The 23,971-nt window shown below is 39.5% G+C and overlaps 1 long non-coding RNA gene across 1 annotated transcript; it reads right to left on the bottom strand.

The window, feature by feature from the left end:
- Nucleotides 1–10,241: 10,241 nt before the first annotated feature.
- LOC138891664 (uncharacterized) lies at nt 10,242–23,227 on the bottom strand. The gene is made up of 3 exons (XR_011408025.1): nt 22,405–23,227; nt 20,667–20,891; nt 10,242–10,440 (listed from the first exon to the last, which is right to left on the bottom strand). It is a non-coding gene; the product is annotated as an uncharacterized lncRNA (long non-coding RNA).
- Between the last annotated feature and the right edge of the window lie 744 nt (nt 23,228–23,971).

Below are 23,971 nucleotides of genomic sequence, written 5' to 3'. Positions count from 1 at the left end.
TGTCATCCTGAAGCTGATCAAATAAATCATCAATCCTCGGCAATGGATATTTGTTCTTGATGGTGGCTTTGTTAAACTGCCGATAATCTATACACATCCTCATCGATCCATCTTTCTTCTTTACAAACACCACAGGTGCACGCCAGGGCGAGACACTAGGTCTAATGAAGCGCTTATCAAGAAAATCTTGCAACTGCTCCTTCAATTCTTTCAACTATGGCGGGGTCATGCGATATGGCAGAATGGAAATAGGCTGAGTGCCAGGAGCCAAATCAATGCAGAAATCAATATCCCTATCGGGTGGCATCCCCGACAGGTCTACAGGAAACACCTCTGGAAACTCACGAACAATCGTCACCGAATCTATGGAAGGAATCCACGCATTAGAATCGCGGACATAAGCCAAATAAGCTAGACACCCCTTCTCGACCATATGCCGAGCCTTCACATAAGAGATAACCCTGCTGGCAGAATGGCCAAGATTTCCTCTCCACTCTAATCGAGGCAACCCCTGCAAGGCTAAGGTCACTGTCTTGGCGTGACAATCTAATATAGCATGATAAGGTGACAGCCAATCCATACCCAGTATGACATCAAAATCAACCATGTCGAGAAGTAGGAGATCTACACGAGTCTCAAGACTCCCAATGGTGACCACACACGAACGATAAACATGATCTACAACAATAGCATCTCCCACTGGTGTGGACACATACACCTGAGCACTCAAAGAATCACGGGGCACAACCAAATAGGAAGCAAAATAGGATGACACATAGGAGTAAGTAGATCCCAGATCAAATAGAACTGAAGCATCTCTACTGCAAACTGAAACAGTACCTGTGATAACAACGTCAGATGACTCAGCCTCAGGTGTGGCTGGGAAAGCATAACACCAGGGCTAGGCCCCACCACCCTGAACTACGTCCCTGGGACGACCTCGAACTGGCTGGTCTCCACCTCTAATGGCCTGACCTCCACCTCTAACAGTTTGGCCTCTACCTTTGGCTGCCTGACCCCTGCCTCTGGCTGGCTGAGCAGGTGGTGCAACAACCAGTCCTGGAACCATGGCACGAGAACTCTGATGCTGTGAGCTGCCCGTTGCCCGAGGGCAAAATCTAGCAATGTGCCTCGGATCACCACTAGTATAACATAACTTCGGCTGCTGTGACTGCTGACCCTGAAACTGACCTTGTTGACCTGAATAACCACCTTGATAACTCTGGAGTGGAGGTGCACTAATAGGAGCTGGTGGTGCACTGTTGGCTAGCTGGTCGGAATAATGCATCTGAGGCCCACGACTACCTGAGGCACCGTGGGATGCCTGGAGCGCTGAATAAAACAGCCTGGAAGGATGACCTCTACCAAAAGTACTCCTGCCTCTAGATAAGGCATCGCTGAACTCACCGGAATGATGAGGTCTCTTATCAGACCCCTGACCTCCCTGAGTAAGAACCAGTTCGACTCGTCTGGCGACATTAGCAGCCGCCTGAAAAGAAATCTCACTCCCAGTCTCCTTAGCCATCTGCAATCTGATAGGCTGAGCAAGTCCATCAATAAACCTCCTCACCCTCTCTCTCTCGGTGGGAAGTAGAAGAATAGCATGATGGGCCAAATCCACAAAACGGGTCTCATACTGAGTAATAGTCATACTGCCCTGCTCGAGACGCTCAAACTGACGGTGACATTCCTCTCTCAATGTGATAGGCAGAAATTTCTCTATGAAGAGCTGAGAGAACTGGTTCCAAGTAAGAGAAGGCGACCCAGCTGGTCTGGTCAACAAGTAATCTCTCCACAATTTCTTAGCGGAACCAGTCATATGAAATGCAGCAAAATCGACCCCATTAGTCTCCACTATACCCATGTTCCGTAAAACCTCGTGACAACTGCCAAGATACTCCTCGGGATCCTCTGAAGGAGTACCACTGAAGTGAACAGGAAAGAGCTTGATAAACCTGTCCAATCTCCATAAAGCCTCAGAAGACATAGCTGGCCCATCTCCGACCTGTGCTGAAATAACCGGCTGAACTAATCTGACTGGCTGAGCTGCTGGAGCCTGATACTAGGGAGCTATCTGCTCCGGAGCGGGAGTGGTGAGAGTCTAGGCTCCTCCTCCAGCCTGAGATACTATTGGTGCCATGGGAAATGCGCCAGTCTGGGCCACACTCTCCATAAGGCCCACCAAACGGACCAAAGCGTCCTGAGGTACTGGGGTAGCAATGAACCCCTCCGGAACCTGAGCTGGTCCGGTAGGAACAGTCTGGGCTGGAACCTCCTCGTCAAGCTCTATCTGATGCTCCACTGCTGGGGCTGCTGCTCGGGCCCTAGGCTGAGCCCTGCCCCTGCCTCGGCCTCTGGCGCGGCCTCAGCCTCGACCTCTGCCCTGCGTAGGAGCTGCTACTGGAGGCTCTGGCTGCTGCTCAGCTGAGGAAGCGGTACGTGTTCTCGCCATCTGCGAGAGAATAAGAGTAGAAGAGTTCAATCAGTATTGAGAAAGCAAAATGGTACGACATAGAAGAAAAGAAGTGAAACTTGTTCCTAAACTTCATAGCCTCAGGAAGATGAGCACAGACGTCTCCGTGCCGATCCACCAGACTCTACTAAGCTTGCTCGTGAATCGTGAGACCTAAGCAACCTAATGCTCTGATACCAATTGTCACGACCCGAAATTTCCCACCGACGGGACCGTGATGGCGCCTAATATTTCACTTGCTAGGCAAGCCAACGTTAGAAAATCGTTAAACCAATTCCTTATTTCCATTCAGTAAATAACAATAATTAACTAAGATAAAATATAATAAGTGCGGAATATCAAAAAACTGTATTAATTACTACCACCCGAATCTGGAGTCATGATTCACGAGCATTCTAGAATTTACTATAAGTAATAGGCTGAAAAAAATACAACTGTCTGAATGAAAGAAAATAGTAGGACATAAAAGATAGACGGGGACTTCATGGTCTATGAACGCCGACAGATCTACCTCGAGTCTCCGGATAGCAGACGAGTAGCAAATCTCGATCAACCTGATCCGGAATCAAAATCTGCACAAAACGTGCAGAGTGCAGCATTAGTACAACCGACCCCATGTACTGGTAAGTGTCGAGCCTAACCTCGATGAAGTAGTGACGAGGCTAGGACAAGACTCCCACATATAACCTAAACAGTATAATCATGCTAGTGGCAACAACAGTAAGTAAAGCAATAACACAGAAATAATGGGAAAGGGACATACAGTGGGGGAATACAACATAAAGAGTGAGAATAATGAAATGACAGAATTAAATAGAAAATCCGTAAACAAATTGAGCAATTGAAACATCAAAGTAAAACTGCACGGCATCACCCTTCGTGCTTTTACTCTCAATCTCACCAAATAAATAAATAGAACGGCACGGCATCAGCCTTCGTGCTTTTACTCTCAACCTCACCAAAATAAATAAATAGAACGGCACGACATCACCCATCGTGCTTTACACTCTTCCTCACAATATAAATAATGCATGCACGACATCACCCTTCGTGCTTTACACTCCTCCTCACGAATCACAGAATCAATAACAGCGGATAGATAAGAGTATCACAAAGAAACCAGTATTTTTTTTTTCATAATCAATAGCACAATGTAATCTCAATCTCGAACCAATATTCGAAAGTTACCAAATCTCAGTGAAACCAAATATGAGTTACCCAACATTTCAAATAACCCGCTAAGCATGGATAGTAGAATTTAAGGCTACAAAATAGACAAGAATAGAATTTTACTCGCATGCTATGACTCGACAACGATGCATAGATGCTCGTCACCTCACCTATACATCGCATTTAACAACCAATCACGTACAAAATGAACACATAATACCTATTCCCTCAAGCCAAAGTTAGACACGGCACTTACCTCGCTCCGAAGGCCACTTAATTCTCAATCACAGCTTTTTCTTGGAATTCACCTCCAAACCACTCGTATCTATTAAAATATGACTCAATAATATCAAATATTACTAAAGGAATCAATTATATTTCATAAATTAAAATTTCCAAATTTTACTCCAAAAAATCGAAAAATTGACCTCGGGCCCGCTTGGTCAAAACCCGAGGTTCGGACCAAAATACTTTTACCCATTCACCCCTGAGCCCGAATATGTAATTAGTTTTGGAATCCACCTCAAATTGGGGTCTAAATCCTCAAATTTCTGAAATTCCTAGTTTCTTCCCTAACCCCTAATTCTACCATGAAAACTCTAGATTTTAGGTTGATAATTCATAAAATGTAATGGGTAATTGAAAGAAAATGGTTTAGAATCACTTACCAACACTTTGGGGAAGAAAATGGCTCTTGAAAATCGACTCTACCCGTTTGGTTCTTGAAAAATATTGAAGAAATGGCTTAAACCCGTGTTTGGAGTCTGTTTTAAGTCACTAGACAGGCCTTCATCGCGTTCGCAAGAGGCCTGTCGCGATCGCGATGCACAGCAGCCTAAGGCCTTCGCGTTCGCGAGTCTATCTACGCGTTCGCATAAGGCAGCACCCCCCAAGCCTTCACGTTCGCGACCCAGTGGATGTGTTCGCGTAGAAGAACATGACTCCCCTTCCCCAGGTCCCTTAGACTATCGCGTTCGCGTGAGACAGATCGCGTTCGCGAAGGGTACGACCCCCAACGCTTCGCGTTCGCGACCAGTCCATCGCGTTCGTGAAGAAGAAAATTCCCCTGCCCCTATTTTACCTTTCACGTTCGCGACATTACCTACGCGAACGCGAAGAAGGGCACACCAGAACAGCTGCTGCAGCTAAAATCTTAGATTTTCTAAGTCCAAAACATCCTGTGGCCTATCCAAAACTCACCTGAGCCCTTGGGGCTCCAAACCAAACATACACACAAGTCTAAAAACATCATACGAACCTGCTCGTGTGATCAAATCGCCAAAATAACACCTAGAACTCTAAATTTAGCACCAAATCAAATGAAATTCTCAAGAACACTTTAAAATTTCTATTTTCTCAACTAGACGTCCGAATCACGTCAAATCAACTCCGTTTCTCACCAAATTTCACAGACATATCTTAAATATTATAATGAACCTGTACCGGGCTCCGAAACTAAAATACGGACCCGATACTAACAATGCCAAATATCAATCAATTCTTAAAAACAAATAATTTTCAAACTTTTAATATTCATCAAAAATTCATAACTCAAGTTAGGGACCTCCAAATTCGATTTCGGGCATACGCCCAGGTCCCATATTTGATACAGACCTACCGGGACCGTCAAAGTATGGATCCGGGCTCGTTTACCAAAAATATTGACCGAAATCAACTAAAATCAACTTTTAAGGAAAAATTCTTATTTTTATTAGTTTCCAACATAAAAGTTTTCAGGAAACCTGCCCGGACTGTGCACGCAAATCGAGGAGGGTAAAAAATGAGATTTTTAAGGCTTAAGAGCGCAAATTCGAGTTCTAAATTATAAGATGACCTTTTGGGTCATCACATGGCTATTGTTAGGGATGATATGTGATGATGTGGAGTTGTTGCGTTGGTGATTGTTATGTGATGTTGTGATTTTTTTTGTGTTTATTTGTATATCTTATGCCATTGGTCTTATTGTTGGTAAATTGGTAATAGTATGATTTATGTTGAAATTGGGGTATGTGGTCATTGCCAGGCGAATTATGATATGAAATGTGGGCACGAGGTGCTGGGAGTAAATAATGATAATATTGGCACGTGAATTGTCCGTGCAGTTGTGATATGAAATGAGGGCATGAGGTGCCGGGGAAATATGATGATTTAATTATAGGCACGAAGTGCCGTGGAAATATGAAAGAGGGCTGAGACCCGTGCTTATGAAAAATATGAAAATGGGCTGAGACCCGTGGTTGAATGATTATGAAATGAAGTGTCACATGGTGACTTTTTTATTGAAAGAATTATATTCAAAATATTTATTTGAAAGGATTTTTATTCGAAAAGATTTATTGGAAAGGATTACATTCGAAAGATATTTATTTAAAGAAATTATATTCGAGAGAGATTTATTTAAAGGAAGTATATTTGAAAGATATTTATTTGAAGAAATTATATTTGAAAGAGAGTTATTTGGAAGAATTATATGTGAAAGATATTTATTTGAAAAACTTGAATTAATTGGGTGTACATGTATTTATTATCTGTTGAGTATCATTAATGGTGTTCTTGTTGCCCTGCTGTGTAGATTACTGGTTGATTAGTGTTATCATTATTATTATTTGTTTCCTATTATATTGTATATCATGTTGCACAGGTTATTAGACTAGTGAGTGTCTTGACTGTACCTCGTCTCTACTCCACTGAGGTTAGTCTTGATACTTACTGGGTATCGATCGTGGTGTACTCATACTATACTTATGCACATTTTTGTGCAGAGTCAGGTATTGGAGATATCAGACTCAGACAGAGTTAGAGTGGGATCGCAAGGATTCAAGGTAGAGCTGCCTGGTCGTCGTAGTTCCTTGAAATCTTTCCATTTTATTGTACTGTTATTTATTATTTAAACAGTATTAGGTATTCGATCCTTGGGATCATTTCATGTATTCAGTTAGAGTTCGTGACTCAGTACTACTAGTCTTGGGAGGTTGTTATATTGTAATTATTTCCGCTGTTAATTTTGATTACTTTAAAAAAAAATGGCTTCGAAATATAATGAAAATCGGCTTACCTAGTCTTAGAGACTAGGTGCCATCACGACACATGTGGTGGAATTTTGGGTCGTGACAATTAGCGGGCTCTTTGCATTTTGAACCCCTATAAATTACAGCACTGGTGAAAATATTGTAGTAGAAATTCTTGAGTCTTTCTCATTTTTAGTTTATTTTAAGGATAAATACTGGAAAAGTAAAATGAGTACAATTGCTAACCGAAAGGAGGAGCCGTCGGAAGAAAAATAGAGATGAACAGTGACCGAAAATAAAAAATAGGGAGGGGAATTCGCCGGTGGAGAATTTTAGAAAGAAAAATGTTGCCGGCGGAGAAGAACAAAAGAGACACCTTTATTGTGAAGGATGAGGGTTTTTGTTTTTCTCGTGGGGAATGACAAAAAAGTCCCTGAAATTGAAATGATGGTAATGTTTTTAAAAAGGGCGAGAGAAAGGACTTACATATGGTGTTCATTGACTTAGAAAATGCATACTACAAAGTTCCGAGGGAGATTTTATGGAGATGTTTGTGGGCTAGAGGTGTACATGTTGCCTACATTAGGTTGAGTAAGGACATGTATGATGGAGTAAAAACCCGAGTGAGGACGGTGGGTGGGGACTCAAACCATTTTTCGGTCATGATGGGGTTGCATCATGGGTCGACACTCAGCCCTTTTTTGTTTGCTCTGACGATGGACGTACTGACGTACCACATCCAAGGAGAGGTGTCGTGGTGCATGCTATTTGTAAATGATATTTTATTGATTGACGAGACGCGAGTCGGTGTGAATGCAAAATTAGAGGTATGGAGGCAGACCCTGGAATCTAAAGGTTTCAAGTTGAGCAGGACCAAGTCAGAATACTTGGAGTGTAAGTTCAGTGGCGAGACTCGAGGAGGGGAAGGGGAGGTGAGGCTGGACTCGCAGGTCATCCCTAGGAGAGGTAGTTTTAAGTACCTTGGGTCTATTATTCAGTGGGATAGGGAGACTGATGAAGATGTAACACATCGTATTGGGGCGGGATGGATGAAATAGAGACTCGCTTCTGGTATTTTGTATGACAAGATGGTACCACCGAAACTTAAAGGTAAGTTCTACAGAGTGGTGGTCAGATCAACGATGTTGTATGGGGTTAAGTGTTGGCCAGTCAAGATCGCTCATGTCCAGAAGATGAAGGTAGCAGAGATGAGGATGTTGAGATGGATGTGCGGGCACACCAGGTTAGATAGGATCAGAAATGAGGTTATTCGCGATAAGGTGGGTGTGGCCCTATTGAGGACAAGATGCGGGAAGCGCGACTTAGGTAGTTTGGTCATGTGAGGAGGAGGAGCAAGATGCCCCGGTGAGGAGGTGTGAGAGGTTGACATTGGAGGGCCTGCGGAGATGTAGAAGTAGGCCAAAGAAGAGGTGGGGAGAGGTGATTAGGCAAGACATGGCGCAACTTCAGCTGACTGAGGACATGACCCTTGATAGAATGGTATGGAGGTCGAGGATTAGGATAGTAGAGTAGGTAGTCTAGAGTGTTTATAGCAGTAGTATTCGCACGCAGTTTCGCTTTCTGTTGGTAGTATGTTTTTATGACTAACCGTTGTTTTCTTTCATTGTTGATCACCTTACTATCTTGTTATTTTTATTCTGCTTTTATATGGCTTTTTGGTACTATCCCTTTGTGTCTATATTTTATTAATGTGGTGCTTATGCTTTCCTGAGTCGAGGGTCTATTGGAAACAACCTCTCTATCCTCACAAGGTAGGGGTAAGGTTTGCGTACACACTATCCTCCCCAGACCCCACAGTGTGGGATAATAATGAGTATATTATTGTTGTTGTTGTTGTTATTTTTAAAAAGGGCAAAAAAATAAATGCAAAGTTGTATACAATGCTAACTTACTAAAAATATGTAATAATTTAGTAAAACACACTATAATTATGTAGTAAATTAGCAAAACTCACTACAACTATGCAGTAGATTAGCAAAATTCATATATATAGATCTACAAAAAATGTGATTTGTGACGGTTATTTTTGAGTGTAACCGCGGTTTAAAACCGCCAAAATACTCAATTACGACAACTTAAGAAATCGCCATAATTCCGTCCGCCACAAGTATATTACAGCGGTTCCCAAAAATCCGCCATTATAGAATATCAAAATTGTCGTAATATGCAATGGTGTGCCTTTTTTGTTGTTAACAGTAACCGCCGCAACTGACACAAGATTGCTCAACACAACTCTTTTTATTATTGCGGTTACAACCGCATTGCTCAACTAAATGCATTTTTTATTATTCTACTAGTGTACTTACTCGCGCTTTGTGCGATCATAAAAAAATTAAAATAAATTTAAACATATAATCTTTGTAAAAGATAATCAAACTCTATAATAATCAATTAAGTTTGCTATTACATAAAAATTACATTTATTTATCCCTTGATATAACCTGATCAATAATCAAATAAGCAGCTTAAAAGTGAAAAACACTATTTAAATCATGGTCCTCATAGAGCTCATGCAACAAATTCCAAAGAGATATTCTTGTGACTACAATTTAAAATTAGAATCCACACTTCATCCCTTGTACTCAAAGGACAAAACTGATAGTAAATGCAACATGAAATATTTGCCAAAAAAAAAAAAAACACATTACAGTGAAAGAAAGAAATGACGAAAAAGAAAATATGAAACAGTCTCTAGCATCAAATGTCTCTTTCCATAATGTTTATTCCACCACCAACTTCCCATAATGTGATAGTAATACCAATTCTATAAAACTATCATATACAATATAATAACTTGCTCTAAGGTCCTTTGAATATGTCACTACGTTCTTCTTCTAAAAGAATTTGCCAAAGAATATATGGATGAATTATAAGATCGGATGAAGTAACTTCATAGAACTTAGAGTTCTTGTAGAAGCCAAGATCACTCTAGCAAGTTTCATCCACAACTTGATCAAGATTCCTATTTTCATAACCTAAAAGCAGAAAAATAGGGACACTACTGAAAAATTAGTCTACGGTAACGCATGGAAAACCGTTCCAATAGGTAGATAAACCGTTGCTATAGAGATATTGCAAAGATTTACAGACCGTTACATCCGCCCGCGTGCCAATAGAGCTATAGGAACGGTTCTTGCAACGGTTTTCAATGGTTTTCCCTTTCTCTGTTGGAACGATTATTCTTTCAAATTAGAACGGTTTAAAACCGTTACTATATTGTGTAAGCAACGGTTCATAACCGTTACCATATTATCTAATACAACACTTATGTAAGCTATTGTTACGGTTATGTAAGGATATAACAACGGTTTCTTTAAGCTATTGTAACAGTTTTATTTGTATTGTTACGGTTTATAATAAACTACAACAATGAAGAAAAAGCTATCGCATCGGTTTTAACTACCTATTGGAACGGCTTATAGGACATTTTGTAACGGTTTATAGGACCTATTGCAACAGTTTACATAGGCTATTGCAACAGTTCATTTAAAAGAAATATAGCCCCTGTTGTAAATAAATTTTTATATATATAATAACACTAAAATTTAAAAAATCACAAAATGAAACTATTAATAATAACAAGCTCATAATATCCATAAAGCAAATGTTCTACCCGAAGTGCACAAGTCTAATACATTTCAAGATAGTAAGTTTCAAAATTTAATAACAAAAGATTCCTAGAACATTCATCTATAGAAATTCAAAGTTCATCTAAAGTAAGGTCTAGATCATCGCTGCCTTCATCTTCCATTTCTTGATCTACTCCACCTACAAAAGAGAGATAACTCATTACCCTTCAAGTGAATCCGGTCTAAGAATGCTCATAACACCAAAAGATATTGAATGCCTGGACTAAATATATGGAACAAAAAAGAAAAAGAAAAGATTGGACATACAAGATGCTAGTCATGAGCCTAGGAACATGCTGCAGCACTGTAAATGAACTAGTTTTTAAGCAAGAGCAAGGGAAAAACTTCCAAATAAACACTGGTTGCAGTCTCAGGACGAACATTTTTGCACAAGTTCACCCCGCTAGGTAAAGGCAAAAAATCAAACCACTAGAAGAATTTTAAAAAGTGAGAGAGAAATACAAAACTGTGGACATGGTCCACTTGATTCCCTACACGATGACCAGGGGCGGTGGGCTAAAAGAGGCCAAATCTTTTGGACCAATTCTGGTGCCAATAGGTATTGAGATAGAAAAATAAAACCCATATAACTACAGCATGAAGGATGGACTAGACATGATTTTGATGATAAGAAATTTGAACTGACAATCACTACTAAGAAAACAAGAAGCATAAGAAACATTTATGAATAACAAGTTAAACCCACTACTATATCCACTACATAGCAACAGGTTGACCATTAAGGGACGAGTAGCTTACAACAAGATACATCCAAATAGTTTCTCTTCTTTAGTTTCATTTATCATTGAGAACTTTTTCCTAACTTGAATCCTAGCAAAAAATTGATTGATAGTGTGCCTCTGGTATAACCATGGTACCTTTATAGGTCTATTAGGTATGAAAATCCATCACTGACATGACAACTAACTAGCAGAGAAGCATATTAAAACAATGACAACGAAACACAAAAACTAAGGTTGACAATATACACAAGAGCACAAAATCAGATGTACTGATATGAGGAAGACAACATGCAATACATAAATAAACTATGCCAAATTGTAACGACCCGGTCGTTCGTTTTGAGAGTTATAGCTCCGTTTCCCCCATCTATCCTTATTTATGTATTGTTCAGCTATGTTGAGTTGTATCAGGTTAGTTGGTTCGGGTCCAAAAGGAACTCGGAGTGAAATAAGACACTTAGTCTCATAATTGAGAAATTTAAGTTAGAAAAATGGATCGGATATGGATCTATGTGTAAATGACCTCGAAATTTAATTTTGATGATTCCAATAGCTCCGTATGATATCTTAAGACTTGTTGGTATATTTGGTTAAGGTCCCGAGGGACTCGGGATGATTTCAAATGGTTAATGAGAAGTTTGGAAGTTGGAAATTTCATAAGATTAAAGTTTCAAGTGAGTTCGCATAAGACCTAAATTCCATTGAGTATAACTCTCATTATACGAAGTGTTGTATGGTTTATTACCTATCAAATGAAAGATCTTTGAGTTTAGTAAAGTTGCATACTTTGTTGAAACCGTTGATACTTATATGATTTAGAAAGAATTTCTGTAAATTTGGCTGAATGCCATGTTTGGGCCTTGCGCCAATGCTGTTTGGACCCTTAGGGGCTGTTTTGTATCATCCTCTCACTGTTTTCGATTGAAAATCTATACTCAGTCATGGTTATACTTGTTTAATGCATAACTCAGTCTTATGACTCTATTTTGATGCATATAAATATTTTGGGCCGAATGCCCTGTTTTACTGAAATGCCCGAGTGGCTTGAGATATTTATGACTGAGTGAGGCCGAGGGCCTGATTTGTGAGGATGAGTGTAGATCGAGGCTGCCCGCCTGCAGCATACTTGTGACTGAGTGAGGCCGAGGGCCTGATTTGTGAGGATGAGTGTGGATCGGGGCTGCCCGCCTACAACATACTTGTGACTGAGTGAGGCCGAGGGCCTGATTTGTGAGGATGAGTGTGGATCAGGGCTGCCCGCCTACAACATACTTTATTATTATCGCACGTGAGTTGTCCGTGCAGATTATAGTGTTTGGGATGAAGGATCCCCTCCGGAGTCTGTACACACCCCCAGTGAGCGCAGGTACCTACTGAGTGCGAGTGCCGAATGCTGAGTGATTGTGAGGTATGCCCGAGTGGCAAGAGTGATTGTGAGGTATGCCCGAGTGGCAAGAGTGACTATGAGGTTTGCCCGAGGGGCTGTTTATGATTTCATCATTTTTACTCACATTTGCATTGAGCCTTTGTTTGAAAAACTGTTGAAAAAATGTCTTTAAAATGATTTTTACTGGTACTAGGTTTAAACGAGATGTTTGATTCAAATCCTGATTTTTAAGAGCATGTGGTATTTTGCTGAGATTTCCTGATATGAACGTTACATGCTTTATTGCTCGTCACTACTGCTCAGTCTTTATTTATTGTTGTTACTTACTGAGTTGGCGTACTCACGTTACTCCCTGCACCTTGTGTGCAGATTCAGGTGTAGCTGGACACAGTAGCTGTTATTGAGTGTTCTGGTTACAGGTTTTCTTGGAGATAGTAAGGAAGCTGTTTGGCGATCGTAGCCCCTGCTCTTCTCCCTCTTATCTTCCTCTAGTTGTATTTAGCTATTTTCTAGGCTAAGTTAGCCTTGATATTGTTAGACAGATTATAGTAGATGCTCATGACTAGTGACACCCCGATGTCGGGCTTTTCTTTTCCGCACTTCTATTTTTCTTTGATTTGAACTCTTTAAATGGAGATTTTTACCTTGAAATTATCTTTGAAATGAATATATCGGTTTGTTTTGGAAATGAGTCGGCTTGCCTAGTTCCACGATAGGCGCCATCACGACAGGGTTAGTTTTGGGTCGTGACAGATTGGTATTAGAGCCTAGGTTACATAGGTCTCACGAGTCATGAGCGGGTTTAGTAGAGTCTTGCGGATCAGTACAGAGACGTCTGTACTTATCTTCGAGAGGCTACAGAACCTTTAGGAAACTTCACATTCTTGTATTCTATCGTGCGAAAATGATTCAGCTTGAGACATAACTCTTTGAATTCCTTCCACGCATCTCGTATGCGACCATGAGCGCTCGGTATCAGTTGTGCAACGCCGGCTTGTGATTCTATGAACGAGGTTCGAGGTGTGTATTATATGTTTTGGTGATGGGCTAGTCTGGAGGACTTGAGGCCAGGTTTAAACCGTAGTTTTGGCTCGGTAGCTTCAGTTGTAACCTGTATATTTGGACTCATATGTCCGGTAATGCCTTTACAAGTGTAATTCGTGGCTCAATGAGCGGTGGAATGGCTTTGTGTTGAGTGTGATGTAACTGCGGGATATGTTAAGACGATTTGAATGTGACGAGAAGTATTTCCTTGAAATGTAAAGGAAGGCCATTGGGTGCTTGAATTTTCATTTTGATGCAACGTACCGTCTCGAGTGTGAATGTTTTGAAGGGTCTTTCATGTTGTTAAATTTTGGGGCAAATTAAATTCTCATGTATGTCAATGAGTTTGAACTCAAGAAGAGTAAATGGTTGTGTAGTAATGGTGGTTGCGAATGGGTATTTTGATGTTGATGGCTCGGGAAAGATAATCTTTGAAGAGACTTAGAGTCGGTAACATTTTATTGGTTTAGGTGCGAAAGAGATACATTTCGATTTGATGCAGCGGTTGGGTAGAAAAGTATGAGGGAAGACATGACGGGAAGTGTTTCGCGGTGGTTGAAGCACTAGCAGGTCAAGTAGGAGAAGTAGAGGTTGAGAAGTTTCTTAAAGGAGATGATTTAATCGAAGTAAGAGTGGCAGATTAGCATATGAATTCACTAGTAGGGTAGTCGTGTGCCTTGAGAAAGTGTAGAATATTTTGGAATCGTGTTAGTATGTGAATCGGCCTATAAACTCTATTTGGAGTGATGGTTAGTGTACAAAGGAAAAATTTAATATGGCAGAAAGGAGTGTGTTTGAAATGAATAGAGGTGTGGAGATCTGATTATCGTGTCAGGTGCAATATGACTTAAGTTCGGAAGGTATTGTTGACGTATAGTTGATGTCAATAGGGAAAGTGCAGACTTATACAAATGGTGGGCGAGCATGAACTCAGGAGAATTTATGGATTTAGTGGTCGTTGCACTCAGTGTAGTGTCATTGAAAAATGTCGGTAAGGAATTCTACATGTGGGTTATCTCCTGTGTGCAGCTAGCGGTGGCGTGATGTTGATGAAGCTTTGTGAGGAATATTACTTGCTACCCGGTAGGAGGTCGTGTGTGTGATTTTGGCTGGAGATTCAGAATGTTCATGAAAGGCTTAATAAAAGACTTCGAGAAGTCTGGCAGGTTAACGGTGCGAGACCTTGGTAATTGAGAAGGAGAAATCCTTACAGATTCTAATTTTATATAATTGCAGCTTAAGGCTAAGTGGGGGAGTCTGCTATCGATGAGTTGATTGCACTGTTATGGGTCGTATTAGTTTCGGTTCGGGGTATACCGGTGAGTCAGTTATGAGTTGCAGAGGTCAAGATCGAGGATGACTCGGGTAAAGGAATTTCTGGACACAAGTTGTATTACACTCTATGGTTATAGGAGGACCATAAAATAATTGAGCGGTTATTCACAAAGAATATAGTGTACATGGAGTAGAAATTTGCTCGGTTGTGTAGGAGTGCGGGTTACTCTTTATTCCCTTAGGTGTTGGTGTGCTAATGGGACACAAGTCGTTTCGGTCCGTTTGGTCGGTTAATTCGAGAATTGAGTAGAGTGGATGACTCTCGAGAATGGTTCCAATGGATTCAAGATTTATAAATATGGCTAGAAAACTGGAGTTGCATTGAACGGTGTTGAGACTCGTGGCATCTTATATCATTGTGAATTATGCATTTCAGTATCAAGAAGGCGAAGGAAACAGTTTTAGGTTCACATAAAGTCTCTACAGAGTAAGCATTTTTGGTTGTGGAACCTTTGGGATACAAAAAAAAAAAGAAAAAAAAAAAGAAATTCGGCGGCTTATAAGCCTTAGGACGGCCTGATTCTATGCTAGAGTTCGTGGGGTAAGTTTTAGTTAAGGATAGTAGTGTTCTAACAAGGAAAAAGTAGCAATTTGAAGGCAATTTAGAAAGGACTTGGAGAAATAGGACAACTTGGTAGTATGTTGGGTTAGCACAATAATGGGTATGATCGGCTCTTTGGATACTTATGATGTGGCTAGTATCTACAGGTATTTCGTGGCAATACTCTCGAATTTGGAAACCTATGTGGCTTGGTGGAGTTAGAGGAATTCAGTTCAGATAGCTTGGTTATGTGCAAATGGATTTCAAAGTGTTCATGATGGGTTCTACCATGGTTTGAACCAGATATTTTCTACCGATGTACGGAACGTGTTGTGTGTTATAGTTTCATCCTAGAAAGAAGCAAGAAAGAGGTTTCTGACTAATAATGTATGTAATTTGCTAGTGACTCAGAGTTGATAATGGAATTCTTATACTTTTCATATGATGGCATAACAGATGTGGTGTGTTGTGCGGGAATAGGATTTACATGTACCAGGTCACAGTTCAGTTTTGAAGGGAAGGACATAAATTCTTAGGCAGCATGAATGGTTTTCGATGACTAGGTGGCACGGAAGAAGTTTCAAAGTATTTCTCGTGGGAGGATTGTGTATGAGAGAGGTGTTAGGCATTCGGGCGATGGAGGTGGAATCAAATAGGGTGATTCATGTATTCTATGGAATTGAAGATTGGGAGTTCTCATGAGTAGATTGTTTCATGGTGGTGGACTGTGAAGTTATGGCCGGAGCTAGCCAGATGATAGAAGGTGTTATGATTCCGTCATTGTGGACGTTCGGAGGTTGTTTATCTATTGGTGGCTGACCATAGTTGATTCAGGGCCCATTGGTAGGCCCAATTAGGATGTGTATTCTACACCGAGCCGGATTGATCGGCTCCATACTGCTATTGTTGAAGGATGTGCCATTCGGTTGATGTGAAACTTATTCGTGTTCTAGAATGATATGTGAGTTACTATTCTATGCTACGAGGAGTTGTGATTCGTTGGTTATATGCACATATGGTGCGGTTCTATTATGGCCTTATAGCGGAATTTGAGTGAGAATAGTATTGGATATTGCTTGGTTGATGACGTATTGGTCACGTTCTTTCAGATTTTATATGGCATGGTGTCGTTTGCTTCTCTGTGGTTATAGTAATATACTTTGGGTACTTGATGTCGAATTGTGCATGGTTATTGATTTTAGCAGGGTGGCTTGAGGTGTTTCATATGGACCAGTATTTGGATAGGGTCGCGTATTGCAGCAGGGTTATGTGGAAATATGATCCCTTGTGTAAGATTCATATATTATGGTTCTGCGGTGTGTAATGGGTTATTAGCATAGCGTCGGGGTGGTACTCGTCGAGCTTGCGGAACGGTTCTCCTGTTTGGGTCATTATTACGATTGGGTACATTTGGAATGTTGTTATCTGGTGCACGAATTGCACGGGTTGTGGCTTTAAATTGTATTGATGTGTCATGTCACTAGAGTGGTCGTGCTGGAGGAGACGAGGTCATTGGGCCTAGAATGGATGCTATCAGATTGATTGTGGTATAATTAGGAGGATAATATCGGAAGTCGGCTTTGAAATTTGCTATAGTTCTTGTAGAAGGAACGGGAGCTCCATGACCTGTTGGTCTAATGAATGGTTATGAATTCGGTATGTTTCTTTTATCATCGGTAGTGTACGAAGGTTTTAGAACGAGGTTTTGTCTGATATGAGGTTTATTACCAGCATTTGTTGATTTGAGTCGATACTCTGATTTGAAATCATTGCTTAGAGCATTCGAGCTATGCGGTATTTGAATTTGAGTATGTGAGTTATGGTTACGGCTTTTGGTACAGCTTGTTCAGACTTATACGGTATGTAGATGCGAACTTCTAATCTTATAAGAAATTTCGGATGTCGGAAATTTGATTCGAAGGCTTGTGGGCTAGGTTGAATTGAGGAATTTCAGTTATGCTGTGCTATCGGACCTGTATGGGTTAGAGTGATGTGGGATCAGCCCCGGGTATGTGCATGGGAAAGTTATACAGTGATTTGATGGCTTTTGGAACAACTCTGGGCACGTTCGAGGACGAACGTATGTTTAAGTGGGGGAGGATGTAACGACCCGGTCATTCGTTCTGAGAGTTATAGCCCCGTTTCCCCCATATATCCTTATTTATGTGTTGTTCAGCTGTGTTGAGTTGTATCGGGTTAGTTGGTTCGGGTCGGAAAGGAACTCGGAGTGAAATAAGATACTTAGTCTCATAATTGAGAAATTTAAGTTAGAAAAGTGGACCGGATATGGATCTATGTGTAAACGACCTCAGAATTTAATTTTGATGATTCCAATAGCTCCGTATGATATCTTAAGACTTGTTGGTATATTTGGTTAAGGTCCCGAGGGGCTCGGGATGATTTCGGATGGTTAATGAGAAGTTTGGAAGTTGGAAATTTCATAAGATTAAAGTTTCAAGTGAGTTCGCATAAGACCTAAATTCCATTGAGCATAACTCTCATTATACGAAGTGTTATATGGTTTATTACCTATCAAATGAAATATATTTGAGTCTAGTTTCTAATGCTTTAAACCGTTCGTCATTTGGACACTCCTACAAGAAGTTATGACTAAATTACCAAAGGCTGGCGGAGGAGCCTGTGGATGCGAAGCATCCGAGGTCGCGTCCGAAAGAGAGGCTGGCAGTGAAGTGCTGCCATAACGTCCAGGTCCGCATCCAACCTTCAAAGAGGAGTGAAGTGGGGATGCGAAGCATCCAGGGCCGCATCCGAAACCCAGAAATCTGGGCCTATTAATACAAGGTCGGGGAAGGGGGATATTTTGAGTATTTGGGGGTTAGGGTTCTTGAGGTGAAGGGACTATTTTGAGCTCAAATCAAGTCCAATCAACCAAGGTAAGCTGTTAATGATGTTTTGGGTTGATTATTACTCAATATACATGATTTATAACATCATTCTTACATCCAAATACAAGATTTCATCATCAAATCCTCAAGAACACAAAAATCACCAAAGTTGTGATTTTTCAAGATTGATCTACTAGAGGTAATTCCAATGCTTTAAACTTATTTATTATGAGTAGTTAAAAGTATTTGAAGCATTTGTTACAAGTTTTAATGGTTGAAAGATTGGATTATAAAACTCTAGTTCATGGCATGAATAGTACTTTTGAGAAAATAAGAGAGAAGGTGAATGGTAATCTTGGCGATGAAATTTATGAATACAATGAAACTATGGAATAGGTTACTAATGTTGGTCCCAATGGATTTTGATATTGTAGATTGAAGTTGCTGAGTATAGTAGATCGTTGTATTATCATTAAGGGGTGAATTTCAGTTTTGAATCGTTGGCATTGAATTGAGGAGACAAGAAGGCATTCGGGGGTGGATATGCACGGAGTGGAAATTTTCTGAGTATTGATTAGCTTGCTCGATGTTGGGTTCATCTTGTTGAGGTAAGTAACGATTGTAAATCTAGTCCTGAGGGTATGAAACCCCAGATTTTGTATCATTCTATTATTTTGAAGTGACGCACATGCTAGGTGACGGGCGTGTGGGTGTGCACTATTGGGGATTTGTAACTTGGTCCGCCCCGTAGCAACTGTAAAGTTGCATACTTTGTTGAAACCGTTGATACTTATATGATTTAGAAAGAATTTCTATAAATTGGGCTGAATGCCATATTTGGGCCTTGTGCCAATGCTGTTTGGACCCTTAGGGGCTGTTTTGTAGCATCCTCTCACTGTTTTCGATTGAAAATCTATACTCAGTCATGGTTATACTTGTTTAATGCATAACTCAGTCTTATGACTCTATTTTGATGCATATAAATGTTTTGGGCCGAATGCCCTGTTTTACTGAAATGCCCGAGTGGCCTGAGATATTTATGACTGAGTGAGGCCGAGGGCCTGATTTGTGAGGATGAGTGTAGATCGGGGCTGCCCGCCTGCAGCATACTTGTGACTGAGTGAGGCCGAGGGCCTGATTTGTGAGGATGAGTGTGGATCGGGGCTGCCCGCCTGCAGCATACTTTATTATTATCGCACGTGAGTTGTCCGTGCAGATTATAGCTCTTGGGATGAAGGATCCCCTCCGGAGTCTGTACACACCCCCAGTGAGCGCAGGTACCTACTGAGTACGAGTGCCAAGTGCTGAGTGATTGTGAGGTATGCCCGAGTAGCAAGAGTGATTGTGAGGTATGCCCGAGTGGCAAGAGTGACTATGAGGTTTGCCTGAGGGGCTGTTTATGATTTCATCATTTTTACTCACATTTGCATTGAGCCTTTGTTTGAAAAACTGTTGGAAAAATGTCTTTAAAATGATTTTTACTGGTACTAGGTTTAAACGAGATGTTTGATTCAAATCCTGATTTTTAAGAGCATGTGGTATTTTGCTGAGATTTCCTGATATGAACGTTACATGCTTTATTGCTCGTCACTACTGCTCAGTCTTTATTTATTGTTGTTACTTACTGAGTTGGCGTACTCACGTTACTCCCTGCACCTTGTGTGCAGATTCAGGTGTAGCTGGACACAGTAGCTGTTATTGAGTGTTCTGGTTACAGGTTTTCTTGGAGATAGTAAGGAAGCTGTTTGGCGATCGCAGCCCCTGCTCTTCTCCCTCTTATCTTCCTCTAGTTGTATTTAGCTATTTTTCAGGCTAAGTTAGCCTTGATATTGTTAGACAGATTATAGTAGATGCTCATGACTAGTGACACCCCGATGTCGGGCTTTTCTTTTCCGCACTTCTGTTTTTCTTTGATTTGAACTCTTTAAATGGAGGTTTTATGTTAAAATTATCTTTGAAATGAATATATCGGTTTGTTTTGGAAATGAGTCGGCTTGCCTAGTTCCACGATAGGCACCATCACGACAGGGTTAGTTTTGGGTCGTGACACAAATCTAAGTGAATTGGGACAGCTGCAAAGTCTGAAATAATAGCCAATTACCTATTCCAACTTCGAGCGTTAGATGTGAGCAACAAATGAATGACATGGACTTAATTGCACATAGCACAATTCAACTATATCCTAAACGTAAACAAATAGAAGTCCAAGCCAAGCCAATTGCAGTATTTTGGGATATAATGAGAGTACAACCGTAAGAAAATATTGTGATCCATCTAAGAATTAGTGTAACTAATCTAAATATCAAGTCAAATGACTCAAGTGCTCTCAATGATCCTTAGGCAAAGCTCATGCTATAGACACAAACAAAGAAAGTAGTGATATAAGCCGAAGAAGCAGCACAAGGAAGGAGGAGAAGAAAAAGAAATAGAACTATAGAAGAAGAGGTATAACATTTGGTACGTACTGACCTTGATTGTTACTAGTCGATTGATTAGATGAATAGCAGCTTCTTGTACAGAAGAAGCTTCCCTTTTTCCCTTTTGAAACTTTACTGTTTCCCTTTTACAACCAATCCTTCACATAAAGTAAAACAAGAAACAAGTAGATAATAGGTCACAGAAAGAATGGATATAATTACCTTGTGGTGATTCAAAAGCCCATGGTTTCGCCTCGTCAGGAATATCATACTTTTCCTACAAATTTAGTGCAATTAGGTTAGTGTGAAAAATAAGAAATATCATCCAACTTAGCAAATTCATCCAACTTTTATCTCCATTTTCCATAGATATCCTATATGACTTAGGCAAATCACCAAAATTAAGATTCTTTAAAAGCAAATAAATAAATAAAAAAGATCCTTGAGAGTGTTTTAATTCAAGCAGCTTCTCATCTTATGTAACTTTGTCCCACTCACATCTTTTTCTACAAACAAACTGAAATAGAGAATATTACAAGCATACCAGATCAAGATAAGAATGCAAAAGGTTAGCAACAAAAAGATGATTTGATAGGAACCTATGGGATCAAGAATAGCAATAAAGTTTATTCTCTATCTTAGGATGTTTAGGGAACGATTATATGAATATAGTCTTATATGTTTTTATAATCTTTCCCTAATTATCCTAGGACAGAGAATAAACCTCATTGACATCTGTGATGAAGCACACTTATTCAGATTATTCCAGTTAAAAATAAGATGAAGCACACTAATATGTGAAAACGCTAATGTTATTATCCTCCAATGATGACCTTCCACAGCAGTTTCATAACTCATACCAACAGGTGAATAACCAACATTTGATTTATGAATGCTTACAAGGACGCACAACCTTGTCCTATTTTGGTTTTACTTCAAATGGTAATAACATAATGACAATTCAGCAAAGTTCTCTCATTTTTCTGTAATTTTGATGGTGTGAAATTTTTAGTTCTTTCGCTATTAGTTATGCTCATGTTCTTCTAATACAGCAAGTCCACAGTCAGCAGTCCACACGAGAAGAGGATTGCAAAGCAGAAATATTTGAAGAATGACACAGCGAACCTCCTTAAAAATAGATTGGATGACAGCATCTACAATAGAGTAATTTTTTTTTCTTTGTCAAGATTAATTAATATAAAGAAATTGTATAGTATGAAATATGAGCAGAGTTAATTTGATCATAAGGACATTGGCCCAAACCTTGGTCTAGTACAACAAATAAATCGACCCAAATTTATGCTTACTGCCTTGTATTTTTCTAACCCTCCTCTGCAGCTAACTTTCTCGTTGTCCCTTTAATAGTGAACTTCTTATTCTTCTCATTTTATTGCTAAAATGCTTACAAGGACACACAACTTTGCCCTATTTATTTCTCTTTTTTCTTCTTCCGGGGATACGTAATTAATCAAATTCAATACAGAATAAAATTGAATCTTGAAGCAAAATAGAATAACCCCAAATCAGAAGATACAGACTTTTTTAGATAATAAATGGCATTTTTTAGCATCAGCAACAAAAGAAATTAAGATATAATCAGTAGCCACACCCTTTCTGAAAATCCGACATCAATTTCTATCACTTTCCAAAAATTAATTATTTCAGAGAAAATCATTGCACCATACCTACCAAAAAGTAAGATATTTAATACACTAGCCACACCCTAAATATTAGAGAAAAAAGAATGATTAAAGAAGAAAAATATCCAAATTGAAAAGAGAAAAACTTACAGCTAAAGTCAATTTCTCAGAGACTGCCTTTTGCGTTGAAGATTTTCGCTATTGAAGTCACAAGCCACCGATATTGGTTGAATAAGACGATGTTGAGCAGATAGACTGAAGGTCTGCAAAACGGATACAGATCTTTTCGAATTTGGGGATAAATCTAATTGTTTTAACTGGGTCTGTTTGGATTTGAAAGATTTCTCTGATTGAAAAGGGAAAAATGGTCGGATCTAAAAGATTAGAGTGAATGGGTTAGTGAAAGGGAATAGAAAGAGAGGAGTCTATGGGATTAGAAAGAGAGGGGTATGAGGTATTTAGAAAGAGAGGGGTCTTAAGCGAAACGGTCTTCTAATTTTAGTTTTTAAGAATAGAAATAAAAGTTGTGGGTTTGAGTAATTTTATAAGTATTAAATATTAAAATTATAAAATAAAAGTAAAAAAAGTTATTAAAGAAAGAGGATTTTGGCGGGTTTAGCGAAAAAATTTTGGGGAACATAAACTGTTCCAATAACATTTAACTGTTGCCACAGATAAATAAAATATAACGGTTAAGTAAACCGTGGCTATAGAAAATATTACGGCAACATTATTGTACAATGGCAACGGTTTGGTTGCTAAAGTGAACTAATAACATCCAAAACCTTCGGTAACGGTTAAAATCGTTGCAATATGTCGTCTACAGCAAAAAATCCGTTGCCATAGGCTCATTTTCCGTAGTGGGAAATCATGCCAAATGTTGATATTAAAAGTAGAGTCGGGGAGATCATCAAGAGTTGATTCAGAAAAAGATGTACCACATTATCAAATACAATGTACATTATATATCCAATATTAGAGTAGTAAAAGAGACTTTATTACAAAGGTAATTATTACAACGTTAGTATATTACCTTGATTATTCGCTTTGCAACATTATAAATAATCTTGGCTCTCTCTTATATTGCATTAGTCACTTTTAGACTTTTGGAATATGGTAATAACAAAATAAGAAAAATGCAACCAAAATAGAAAATAGATCCATAGTTTTTCTGGTCTAAAAGATGCGTCACTTCACTTCCTAAGAGTATGATACATATAAATATATGACCACAATGCCTTCCCCAGAAATATATTAACTTTTAGAGACTAAAAATTAAACTAAAGTTTTAAAGCTTTTTATTTTAAATGCTCTGATAAATGGAATAACGTTTAAGGAAGGTCAATGTTATGAGATATCAAATTAAAGGAGATAAAAAACTCAGAGAAACGTCTAAGTGAATGAAACTACTATCAAATGATATTCGATCATTTTATTTATGCGCTTATGAATTTCAAAATAAAAACTCACAAACCTCCTTAGGGCATTGCCTATACTAATTCTTCCCCTATTGAGAACGAATTCTTGAGAATCCTTTTAATCAGCAACAAAACCTTGAAACTGCATTATGTAAGTCATCCATTGTTTTGACAACTTCTACTTGCTAGTCTTCTTCTACTGAAACAAACAAAACAAAAAGAAAATACTGGGAGATTAGGTAGGGAACAGGAAAGCCTCAGGGTTCATGCATAATATCTATAGGCAGACGTAATTCCCG

Source organism: Nicotiana tomentosiformis, chromosome 5, assembly GCF_000390325.3.
Source record: "Nicotiana tomentosiformis chromosome 5, ASM39032v3, whole genome shotgun sequence".
Classification (NCBI taxonomy): domain Eukaryota; kingdom Viridiplantae; phylum Streptophyta; class Magnoliopsida; order Solanales; family Solanaceae; genus Nicotiana; species Nicotiana tomentosiformis.
Note: the sequence above shows the minus strand (reverse complement) of the source record. Positions and strands in the feature narration are given on the sequence as shown.